Source organism: Nicotiana sylvestris, chromosome 2 (assembly GCF_000393655.2).
Source record: "Nicotiana sylvestris chromosome 2, ASM39365v2, whole genome shotgun sequence".
Lineage (NCBI taxonomy): Eukaryota > Viridiplantae > Streptophyta > Magnoliopsida > Solanales > Solanaceae > Nicotiana > Nicotiana sylvestris.
Window position 1 is genome coordinate 125,346,588 of NC_091058.1, and position 12,680 is coordinate 125,359,267.

Genomic DNA, 12,680 nt, shown 5'->3' on the forward strand with positions numbered 1-12,680 from the left:
TACAGTTGCTCTAAAATTACTCTAAATGGTAAAGTACGGTTGTTCATGAGCTCCCTAATACAAAAGATACCCTAAAAATATGAAAAAGATCTATTTATACACAGCTGAAATTACTACATGAAAGTACCCCTACGGAGGTTCTGCTTTCAGCAAACTTAGCGCCTTAGTGCATGGACTTTTGCGGCCGCGCAAAAGACAAGCGCGAACCGCATTTCTTTAATTTTGGACTGGGACTGGGCCAAGTTTTGCGGATAGCATAAAATCTTGTCACCGTTGGCTTCTGCAGTGTCCGCATAAAATGTTCGTGGACAGCGTTCCTCAGTCAGGCTCACTTTGTAGGTCTCTAAACTTTGATCAACGCTCTTAGAGGAAATACCACCGCAGCCGCGTCAGGTATTTGTGGCCGTACTTTTTCATCGCGGTCAGCAGTCTCTGTTACACCCAAACACCTTCTTTTAATCTCAATTCCACGGACCACATAATTGTGGCCGCTTCAGCGGTGGACCTTCCGCGACCGCTCTTTTCCTTTGCGGTTAGCACTTATATCTCACTTTTGAACTTGTGCAAATTTAACTCCTTCATGAGTTGGTTATGTCTTTCTTGCCTCATTTTGACCAAACCCTGCAGACAAGCAATAAGTCAGTTTTCGAGAATACTTTTACACATTTTTATCCAAAACTAAGCAAAATAGATCATAAGATAGGCTAGAATCCATAGGTATCAACTCCCCCAAAATAAACTTTTGTTTGACCTCAAGCAAACAAAGTACTTCCCACCTCCACAAGATAAAAGAAAGGAAAATTTCAGCTTGTTCTAAAGTGACTTTATCAAGCATCAACTGGGACTAACAATTACCCTTAACACAAATGTATTTTCAACAACACACAACCTTTTTTAGCATCATGGCTCTAGTGCGACACAAGAGCATCAAGAGTTGACTTAACTCATCAAGGAAACTCGCTCTACTACGTAGGTCATTGTGGAACCCAAACTCTTTCTCCTCCACTCTCCATAAGAAAATATCACTTAAGAATTGAAGCACTCAAAACAATGATTGTGAAGATGCACACTCGTCTCTCACAAGGGAATGTCACAAGTCCGGTTCTAAGTACCATAAGCTTGCCCCTTATGTGAATCACCACTTATGTAAGCTCACTCAACCCAGAATCATATAGGGCTTTTGCGGGAATGTAATGAAGGCTTTTGGTTCAAGGTAGGATATATCGGTCTATGAAGGTTTCATCTTTCCTTAAGCACTTCATTTTCTCATTTCGGCTCCCACTTTCTTGCCTCTTTGAGTCATTTTCTTCTTCCTCATGGGACTAGAGAGACACACTATCACTCTTTCTTGTTCATGTCAATCATTTTTCTCCTTTCTAATCATTTCAAGACTTTCATCATTGCTTTTATTGAATCCCTTCATTTTTCTATATTATTCACTTTCTTTTTGACTTTTTGACTTTTCTTTCTTTTTCTTTTTCTTTTTCTTTTGCCTTTCCTTTTCTTCATTTTGTACCTTTTATCACTTTTGCATTCCTCGTCTCTCCTCCCCAAACTTATGCTTTTGCCAATTGTGCTAAGATAATATTGGGTGCCAAGAGAGGGTCATTTTAGAACGGATAAACACTTGTATCATGGTTATTGAAGGAACAAGGATTTCGGCTCAACGGGGTTGACTAGGGATATCATATTTGGTGGGCTATGGACACTTTCAAGTTTCAATTTGGATCAAGGAGAGACTATAATCATTTCTCAAGTCAAGCTTCACTTAGAATTTTGCCTAGACAAACATTCGGGGTAAGTTCTGGACTTATTGACACGGGACTTGGACTTGCAAATAAACACCTTACCTCACAAGCTGTTGGATTGCTAAAGAGAACAAAGTCGAGGGCCCACAAAAACCCTAGCTAAGATTGAGCAGCACAAATGGCCCCGAAAGACCATTCGATGATTGTTTAGTCAACACAAGAGTCTAAAGGTCACAACTAGTACCATTATTTTAAAATCAATTTGTTTCTAACCATAAGGTCAAAGGTAAATGTGCTAGGCTCAAGTAAAGTTTTGCCTGAGACACTTTTATTCATTACTACTATTTACACAAAAACATAAAGAAAACGAACTCAAACCCTTAAGAGGTTGTCATGCCATCCATCATCGGGGAGAGCCACCCGGTTCAAACAAATTCCACCTTTGGAAAGAACCATGGCATTAAGAAAACCAAAGGCTTATTGATCACGAAAACCTATAAAAGTAAGAAGCTACAAATTGAAAAAAAAAAAGAAACTACTAAATGAAATAAGAAGATACGCTATTACGGAAAATTACAAAAAAAGTTATAAAGTAAAATACGGAAAGTAAACTAGATATATGCAATAGAGGATTGACAAAAATATACATAAAAGGGGAATTAATATATACATGAAAGGGTAACTTTATACACATGCCAAAAGTACGAAAATAAAGTACAATAAGTAAAAAAATAAAGAAAAGAAATAGTATCAAGGTTATTACAGACCAATATCCGAATCATCAACCAAACCAAAATAAGGCCACCCCCCCCTAAAATAACAATTAGCATTGTCCTCAATGGTATCAACAAAATTAGAATAGGGGAAGGGTAGAGAGTAAAGAAGAACTCTCTATGATGCCTCTATCTACATGGGGTCACTGGTTGGGTCCTGTAGCTTGCTTGAGTCACCTCCCTCGGGGTCCTCTAGCTGAATCTCCAAATCCTCAGTCTGGGGATCACCCCTCTCCTCATGGGCTCTCTGTCAGCCTCCTGCTCTGGTGCCTATGCTGCCTGAGTTGCTAGAACTGGTTCCTCCAAGAGTAGGTCCAATGGTATGTCTCCAGCTGATCTAATTTTTTCAACCTCCTTCCTTAGCAGCTTTACTGACTCTTTTGAGGCCAAAGTCTTATTAATTTTCTTCGTTTGTTTGCCCAGGTCCGTGATTCCTTTTCTTTGTGCATCCAACGCGGCCATGATAAGCTTCTGGTTATCCAGGAGCTTCTTTTGGTAGTCTAGAAGCTCCTTTAGTGATTCCTCCACTGAAGCAGGCACCTGAGGCTGTGTCGGAGCTGACTGAGTTGCCAATGTGCTAGATAGGACAAACAGCTTTGATATAGTTACCTGCATCCAGTTGTTGATGCTAGAAAGAGTCTGATTAACCCTCAGTGTAGTCAGAGGGTATGCTGATGAAGAAGGCACTGAAGAAGGCATAAAAGTGGATGGTCCGGAGGGAGGATGTGGCATGGTAGTGGAATGCTCGAAACCAGTGGCCACCACCCCTAGCTTTTCAGACTGGCTAGTGGAAGTGGTGGCATTTCCCTTGGACTCTGGGTTGTATGGACCTTGAAGGCTGTACCAAAAAATGGCCTATTTGGTTTCACTTTGGTGTCAAATTCCCTACCCTCCACTTCCTGATCCTCTAGGTACATGGTGAGGAAGTTTGGGAAAGGATATGAGCTATCATCCTTTCCAACCACTCTAGTAATTACCTTGTCCATAATATTCGATGTTGATCGGGTACCCCGCCATGATAGCCCCCATAATAATAGCCCAGGAGACTGGCATATCACTGTCATGTGTGGTAGGGTCTAACCGGTTGCACAAAAACGTTTCCCACCCCTTCGCCTTGAAGCTCAAAGTGTTCCTGTAGATCGGGACCCCAGGTGTCAGCCAAGCTGGAGTAGTCCTAGGAAGAGCAATCACTCATGCAAGCCAAGGGCGGGCTAACTCATCTATAGCCACCTTCTCCAGATAAAGGGACTCATCCTCGTCATTGAACCCAGCATAGTCATTCAAAGTCATGCCATCAAACTTAATCTTCCTGTTGCGGACTTTGGTAAAAAATGTACCCTTTTTTATGTGGGCAACATTAGCGTAAAATTCCTTGATCAAGTGTTCATTGGTATCCTATAATTTGCTGGTGAAGAACTTCCACCCTACTCTCTCATTGAATTGCCTCTTGATATTAGGGTTGTGGGGTAGCAGATCTCGCTCAATGAAGATCTTCTCAACTGTAAGTGACCTCTAAGGCCACCACTCCCGAAACTTGTGGTAGGCTTTCTCACTCACAAATCGTTCTTTCCATACCACAGGGTTCCTTGATCTCTCCAACCCTCCTGTCTGGGTGTCACCACCCCTCCGTCATCAGGGATCTCAACATCTACATCAATAGGGTTCATTGGTAAGGCCAAAGGTGTGGCAGGTGGAGACGTTGATGCTGAAGCTTCATTACTTTCCTCTGATCCATCAGACGACTCAGAAGAAGTAGGGGAAGCAGGGGGTGTAGGCTCGTTCCATAACTGGAATTTCCCTTGAGTCTTCTTTCGAAACTTCCCGGAAAGGGACATACTCACTTCCTTCAGAATGGGATGCGGCTTTGTCTGCAGCTTTGATGGTTTTTCTCAGCTTCCCTATAGATTTCTGGACCGCTAGTGTAATTTGGTCCTTCCTTGTCTTCCTCTTCCCCTGCCTCGGGAGGATTCATCTGTCCCATTTTGTGTATCACCGCACCTCTAGATAGAACTATTGTCTGCATACACAATCACTGAAAGCTCATTAGTATTGTTGTTAAAAGAATCATTAAAGGAAGGGAGATTAAAAATTGATAGTGTTCCAAAAGTAAAGGTCCGCTAACAGTGGATAAAGGGGCACGACCACAGAATGGCTACCGTTGTCCGCAAAAATTGGGGTGCGTACGCAAAAGACTAGGGTTCAGAATACCGAGTCTCTGAAGTTTGACCACCACTGAGAGCAGAATTTTGGGCGCGTCCGTGAAAGCGGCATCGCTTTCCGCGAAAAAACAAATGCGGCCACGGATCCAACTTGGCAATTATCTGAACTTAAAATCTGCGGTCTGTGAAAATTTTGCTGCTAACCGCGGAAATGCCTACCAGTTTTAACGTCACACTTTAGATAAACGCTGACCGCAAAATTACGGTCGCGGCCGCGGAATTCAAAAAAAGAACGGGCAACCTAGGGTTTTCACTAGCATACAACTTAGGCAATTTTAGGTGGTAAAATGAATAACACTATCCCCCATTAGCATGCACAACAAGTGCCCACATGAATTTCAAACATTAATGCCTAGATTGTGGGGATTAATCAAACCCTAATTAAAAAAAAGAAGTTAAAACTAAAAGAAAAGAAAAGTAAAATTATAAAAGCAATGCAATGATTTGAGCATACCAATTATTTGATGTATGTTGGAAACTACTTCTGATTAGTGCTATGATATTGGTAGCAGATTGGAGGACGGTGAACAGTAAGCTATTTTTTGTGAGAGTGAAAGGTGCGAAAAGGGTAAAAGAAAGAGGGTCCTCCTATTTATACTAAAACACTGAGGGCCCACACCGACCTACCTGGTGCGGCCGCGGAATTCCACTACGGTTCGTGCTTTTGGCTATTTTAAAAAGTTATAAGATTAATAATACCGCTGATAGCAGAAAAGCTGGTGCGGCCGTGGAACAAGGTCCTCTGACAGCAGAATTTCCACCGCTGATGTGGTTGCAACTTCAGAGAGGTCACATTTTGTACTTTTCAAGTCCGCGTTCGCTACCAAATCATGACCTCGCAAAAAAGCTTCTGCTGACCGAGGAATTTTGAGCTCAGTCAGTGGTCCAATTGCATACTTAGCCAAATTTTCCAGTATTCGTCTTGTACTACACCAAAAATTCCTACACAAATCTCATAACCAGTTAGTCCAAAACAAATCCTAAACTAAGAAGAAAATCAAAAAGAAGAAAAAAACACATGGGTTGTCTCCCAAGAAGCGCCTGATTTAATGTCGCAGCACGACGCATGTTACCATCATCATTTGAAATTGATCAAGGCCACCATGTGTCTACCATCAAATTTTCCAAGATAGTGCTTCACTCGGTGCCTATTAACTTGGAAGATTTCACCCTTTGTGTTTTTCAAATCAAGAGCACCAAACGGAGTTACATGCACCACTTCAAAAGGGCCACTCCATTTTGACTTGAGCTTTCCCAGAAACAGTCGTAACCGAGAGTTGAATAAGAAAACCAAGTCACCCTCCTTGAATTCCTTGCTCCGGGCATATTTGTCATGTAAGTACTTCATCTTGTCCTTATACAAGGATGAGTTGGAATACGCATGAAACCTAAACTCATCAAGTTCACTGAGTTGCTCTATCAGGAGATTTGCTGCAACATCCCACTCAAGATTTAACCGTTTCAAAGCCCAAATGGCCTTATGCTCTAACTCAACCGAAAGATGGAATGCTTTCCCAAATACCAACCGGTACGGAGACATATCAATTGGAGTCTTATAAGCAGTTATGTAAGCCCACAAGCATCATCCAGTTTCCTTGCCCAATCAGTCCTACTTGCATTGACAGTTTTTGACAATATGCTCTTTATCTCCCTGTTGAAGAACTCAACTTGTCCACTAGACTGAGGATGATAAGGGGTTGATACCTTGTGATTGACACCATATTTTCAAGCAAAGTGTCAAATGCCCTATTGTAGAAATGAGAACCCCCATCACTGATGATTGCCCGATGAGTGCCAAACCGTGTGAAGATATTCTTCTTGAGAAATGCCACCACACTCCGGGCTTCGTTATTGGGTAAAGCCACGGTTTTAACCCACTTGGAAACATAATCAATGGCCACCAGAATGTAAGTGTTGCCACACGAACTCACGAAAGGCATAGTGGCGAGAGGCATTTCATCCTTCTTGCAAATTCCACCAGCTCTCTAATACTCATCACATCTCTTAACTAGCTCACCAACATCTTTATACATAGTAGGCCAATAAAAACCATAGCTAAGAACCTTTGAATCAGTTCTCGCCCCACCGTGATGACCACCATAGGGCGAGGAATGGCAAGCATCAAGAATACTCATTTGTACCTCTTTCGGAACACATCTCCGGATCACACCATCATTACAAATCTTGAAAAGATAAGGCTAGTCCCAGTAATAATCCAAGATGTCCCGTAAGTTTCTTCCTTTGGTAAGAAGAGAGCTCACTCGGAACAATACCTGTCACAAGAAAATTAGCCACATCGGCTAACCAAGGCATACTATTCAAATACACTGAGAGGAGTTGTTCATCCGGGAATACATCATTGATTTCGAGACCATCTTTTGGTCGGGACAAGTGGTCTGCCACCTGATTTTCACTTCTTTTCTGATCAATAATCTCTAGGTCTAATTCTTGAAGCAACAAAACCCATCTCATCAATCTAGATTTAGAGTCCTTTTTGGTCATCAAGTAACGGAGTGTCGCATGATCAGTATGAACAATCACTTTGGCACCCATGAGATAAGGCCTAAACTTTTCCATTGCAAACACAATTGTTAGCAACTCTTTCTCCGTCACCGTATAATTAACCTGAGCATCATTCATAGCTTTGCTTGCATAGTACACTAGATGTAAAATCGTGTTCACCCTTTTCCCCATGACCGCTCCCACCGCAACGTCACTAGCATCACACATGAGCTCAAATGGCAAGTTCCAATTGGGTGTGGTGATGAAGGGAGTGGTAGTCAATCTATACTTGAGAAGCTCAAAAGCTTTCATGCACTCATCATTAAGCACAAACTTTGCATCCTTTTCCAATAATTTGCACAAGGGATTCACTACCTTGGAGAAGTCCTTGATGAACCTTCGGTAGAACCCCGCATGCCCAAGAAAGCTCATCACTCCTTTGACGAAAATAGGAGGAGGGAGTTTTGAAATCACTTCAATCTTTGCTTTGTCCACTTAGATACCGTTCTTTTAGATCTTATGGCCGAGAACAATTCCCTCCTTGATCATAAAGTGGCATTTTTTCCAATTAAGCACTAGATTTGTCTCTTCACATTGGGCTAACACTTTGTTAAGATTACCCAAATATTCTTCAAGGAATTCACCCACAACACTAAAATAATCCATGAACACTTCCAAGAAGTCCTCCACTATGTCCGTAAATATAGCCACCATACACCGCTGAAAGGTAGCCGGTGCATTACACAAACCAAATGGCATCCGTGAAAATGCAAAGGTGCCATACGAACATGTGAAGGTGGTTTTCTCCTGGTCCTCCAATGCAATCGAAATCTGGTTGTAGCCTGAGTATCTATCAAAAAAATAATAGTAGGAATGCCCAGCAAGTCTATCCAACATTTAGTCAAGAAAGGGCAATGGAAAATGATCTTTGCATGTCACTTTGTTCAGCTTCCGGTAGCCCATACATACCCTCCATCCGGTGACAGTCCTAGTGGGGATCAACTCATTTTGCTCATTTGTGACCACAATTATACCCCCTTTTCGGCACGCATTGTACCGGTGAAGTCCATAAACTACCCGAGATGGGGTACACAACCCCTGCATCTAGACACTTGATAACTTACTTCTTGACGACCTCTTGCATAGCCCCTTTGATGTTCCATGGAGGGTTTGGCATCATCCTCAAGTATAATCTTGTGCATGCAAAAGGCAGGGCTTATCCCTCGAATATCAGTTAGAGTCCATTTAATTGCCTTCTTCCTTCGTTGGAGCACCTCAATAGTGGCATATACCTACACGTTAGTTAAGCACGGAGGAAGAATAATAGGTAAAGTTGAACAAGGGCCCAAGAATTCATACCTGAGGTGTGGAGGCAAAGGCTTCAACTCCAATACGGGAGATTACTTGATTGAGGGCTTTGTTGGTGGAGTCCTTCTGTTCCCAAGATCCAAGGAAAGTTTATGGGGCTCATGGGAGTAAGAACCCATTCCTTGCAAGGCATTGACATACTCTACCAGGCCTTCATCCTCAGTCACATCATGGTTCAACAATACAGCTTCCCAAGGATCTTCTACATTGATCATGGCACTCGTGTCATCAACTATCACCTCTGTCACCAGATCCACAAAAGAACAAACCTTAGTACTATTCAACTGCTTCATTGATTTGCACACGTGGAAGACAACTTTTTCTTCACCCACCCGGAAGGTGAGCTCCCCTGCTTCCACAACAACCAATGCCTTCCCTTTTGCTTGGAAAGGCCTTCCTAATATTATCAGCACCTCATAGTCGACTTCGCAATCTAGAATCACAAAATCCGCAGGCAAAATAAACTTGTCAACCCGGACAAGAACATCATCAATAGTACCAAGCAGCCTCTTTATTATTCTATCCGCCATTTGCAATCTCATTGAAGTAGCTCTCGGTTGACCAATACCCAAAGTTTTGAATACAGAGTAAGGCATCAAATTTTTACTTGCTCCCAAATCACACAAGGCGTTTGCAAAATCAGCACTCTCAATGGTACGTGGAATGGTAAATGCACCGGGATGTTAAAGATTTGGAGCCATCGAGTGCATAATGGTACTCACTTGATGAGTCATTTTGATGGTCTCACAATCCATAGATCTCTTTTTAGTTACCAAGTTTTTCATAAACTTGGCATATCCTAGCATTTGCTCAAGTGCTTCCACCAAGGGCACATTGATCGACAAACTTTACATCATCTGAATAAACTTCTTGAACTGGTTTTCATTCTTCTGCTTTGCAAGTCATTGAGGGTAAGGTGGAGGAGGCCTTGGCAAGGGAGCCTTGGCTTTAGGAATTACTGTTTCTGATATGTCTATCACGTGTTCCCTAGACGGGTTCACGTCATTTTGAGTCTCCTCCTCATTGTCATGAATATCAATTCTCACATCACCATCCAATTTCTCTTCACTCACTTGAGCATCAACTATTGGATCATCGTCATTTTGCACTTCAACATCATCACTCACAACTTCCTTTTGCTTGGAGGTACTTGATTCACCACCTCTACCACTCCTTGTGGTCACCGCCATAGCATGGCCGGTATTGTTCCCACCCTTCGGGTTTACTACCGTGTTACTAGGTAGTGCCCCTTAGCGCGAGTGTTCAAAGCTTGCGAAATCTTGCCAAGCGGGACCTCTAGATTGTAGATAGACGTATTATGGGATGCCAATTGGGCATCAGAGTCGGCACTTTTCTTCATCATTTGCTTAAACATTGACTCAATCCGTCCCATCTCATTGTTGGATGAGCTAGGACCTTGGGACAGAAATGGAGGCGGATTGTTTGGTTGTTGAAACATTGGAGGCCTTTGAAAACCCGACCTCGATTACCTTGATTGCCATTATTTCAACCGCATTGGTTGTTGTTGCCACCCCAATTGCTATTGTCACCCCAATTTTGGTTGTTGTTCCGAGTTGTTGGAGTTGTTGTTGTTATTTTTCTAATTTTCGTGGCCTTGGTTGCCCTAATTCTGATTATTTCCTTGTGATCTTCGTTGTTGATTTGAAGCATTACCCTGTTGTCCTTGATAGTTGTTGGCATACAAAACATCTTCACTTTGCTCACCATACCCATCGTCTTGGTTGTAACCACTACTACCTTGCTCATATTGATCTTGATTGCTTTGAATTTGTTGACCAGACTGTCTTCTCTTGTTTATTAGTAGATTAACCCCTTCCATTGGTTTACTTTCTTTGGTCCCTAAATCCACAGAAGCTGTGCTTTGGCTAACCGATTCATGGTTGTTGTCAACTCAGCTATGGCTTGTCCGTGGTCTTGAAGTTCTTTGTGAAGATTTATATCATGAGGGTCCCCCTGAGGAACATTTTCCTGACTCTGCCAGGCTGAGGAAGTGTCAGCCATCTCATTAAGAATCTCACAGGTCTCAGCATAAGGCAGTTTCATAAAATTACCCCTTGCTAGCTGGTTTACCACACATTGATTGGTCGTGTTTATACCCCGATAAAATGTCTGTTGGATCGTTGCTTCAGTCATATTATTGTTAGGGCATTCCTTGACCATAGTTCGAAATCTATCCCAGATTTCATGAAGGGGTTCATTTGATTCCTGTTTAAAAGCTAAGATCTCATCCCTTATTGCGGCCATATGTCCCTGTCAGAAAAATTTGGCTATAAACGTTTCGGCCAACTCATATCACGTAGTGATGGAATGGTTGGGGAGTCTTTCGAGCCAGTCCAAAGCTTTCGCTCTAAGTGAAAAAGGGAACAATCTCAGTCTCAATGCATCCTCCGACACATTTGTCTGTTTGCTTCCCCAGTAGGTATCCACAAAGACCTTTAGATATTTATATGCATTATGATGGGAAGCGCATGTGAAGTACCCTCTTTGCTCCAATAATGTCAACATAAAATTTGTAATCTAGAAATTGCCCGCCCGGATCCGGGGTAGGACAATTGCACTTGCGTAACCTTCATTTGGAAGCACTCGAGGAGCTGCTCGTGGAGGAGTTGGGGGAGGGTCTAGAATGTTTTCATTGGCCTGGTGGCCTCTTCTTTGAGCTTGAGGTACTAGAGGCACCTCATCTTCAATATTATCATCTACCTCCCCCTTCCCGCCCGGAGAACATTTCCAATAGGATCATTATTTGTCATTTTGTACTTGAATCGATTAACTCACACAAGTTAGTAAAACAGAAGGAAAGAAAAAAAAAGGCACACAACTAGTCAGATAGATAGACAAAACCATTTAACTCCCCAGCAATGGCGCCAAAAAGTGATCGGCTCCAACCCTACACCACTATATAATGGCAAGGAATGGTCGATGCAGCTTTTACCCAAAAGATCGGGATCAATTTCCATAGGGAGTTAATATTGGTTGGGACTTGGGTTTCTAACTAATCTAGTTATGCGTGTTGCTTTTAATTGCACTTATAACCATGCTTGGATTTGTTGATAATCTACTTTTAATGCTATTGATTTCTGAAAATAATCTAAGTACAATGTTTTTGTAAGAGTTTTCTCAATGGATAAAAAGCACTAGGGAAGTGACTTACACCTAGGTGAGTATCTAATGGGATATAAAATTTAGGACAAGCTTGTTATATTTGGGGTCGTGATATAACCTCTACACATAATTACTCACTCTATACCTCTCGGTAGTTGAGTAAATTTTCCCTAATTGGTTTTCTCAAGCCTAATTGGGTGTTCAAACAATGCAAGTAAAATTGGCTTAAGTCGGGTATTAAAATATCTAGGTTTAACCCTTTAATTGGGGCTATCAATCTCTTGAATGCACCCCAATTCCTTGTTAGCCTAATTTTTCTAGACTTAGTCCCTCTTTCTCAAGAAGAGTCTAAGTCATAAAGGTACGAATCAATATTTGCAACTACCAATTCTACAATTAAAGCATGAATCAAGCTAAATATCACTAACGCATAAATAATTAAGCCCTAAATTGAAGACCCATTAAATACCCACACTAGGGTTGGGTCACAACCCTAGCTAATGGGTTTAGCTACTCATAATCAAGGTAGAAATCAAAGATGAAGATGAAATATAAGCCATAAAAGTTGATTACAAGAATAAAATCTAAGAATATAAGTTAAAGCTGCTCTAAAATTACTCTAAATGGTAAAGTACGGTTGTTCACGAGCTCCTTGATATAAAAGATACCCTAAAAATGCGAAAAGGATCTATTTATACACAGCTGAAATTACTAGAAAAAAATACCCCTACGAAGGTTCCACTGTCAGCGAAATACAAAGCGCCTCAGCGCATTTACTTTCGAGGCCACGCAAAAAACAAATGTGGACCGTGTTTCTTAAATTTTGGACTAGGACTGGGCTAAGTTTCGAGGACAACGTAAAATCTATCGCCTTAGCGTTGGCTTGTACCACGGGCGCGTAAAATGTTCGCGGGCCGCGTTCCTCAGTTAGACTCACTTTGCAGGGT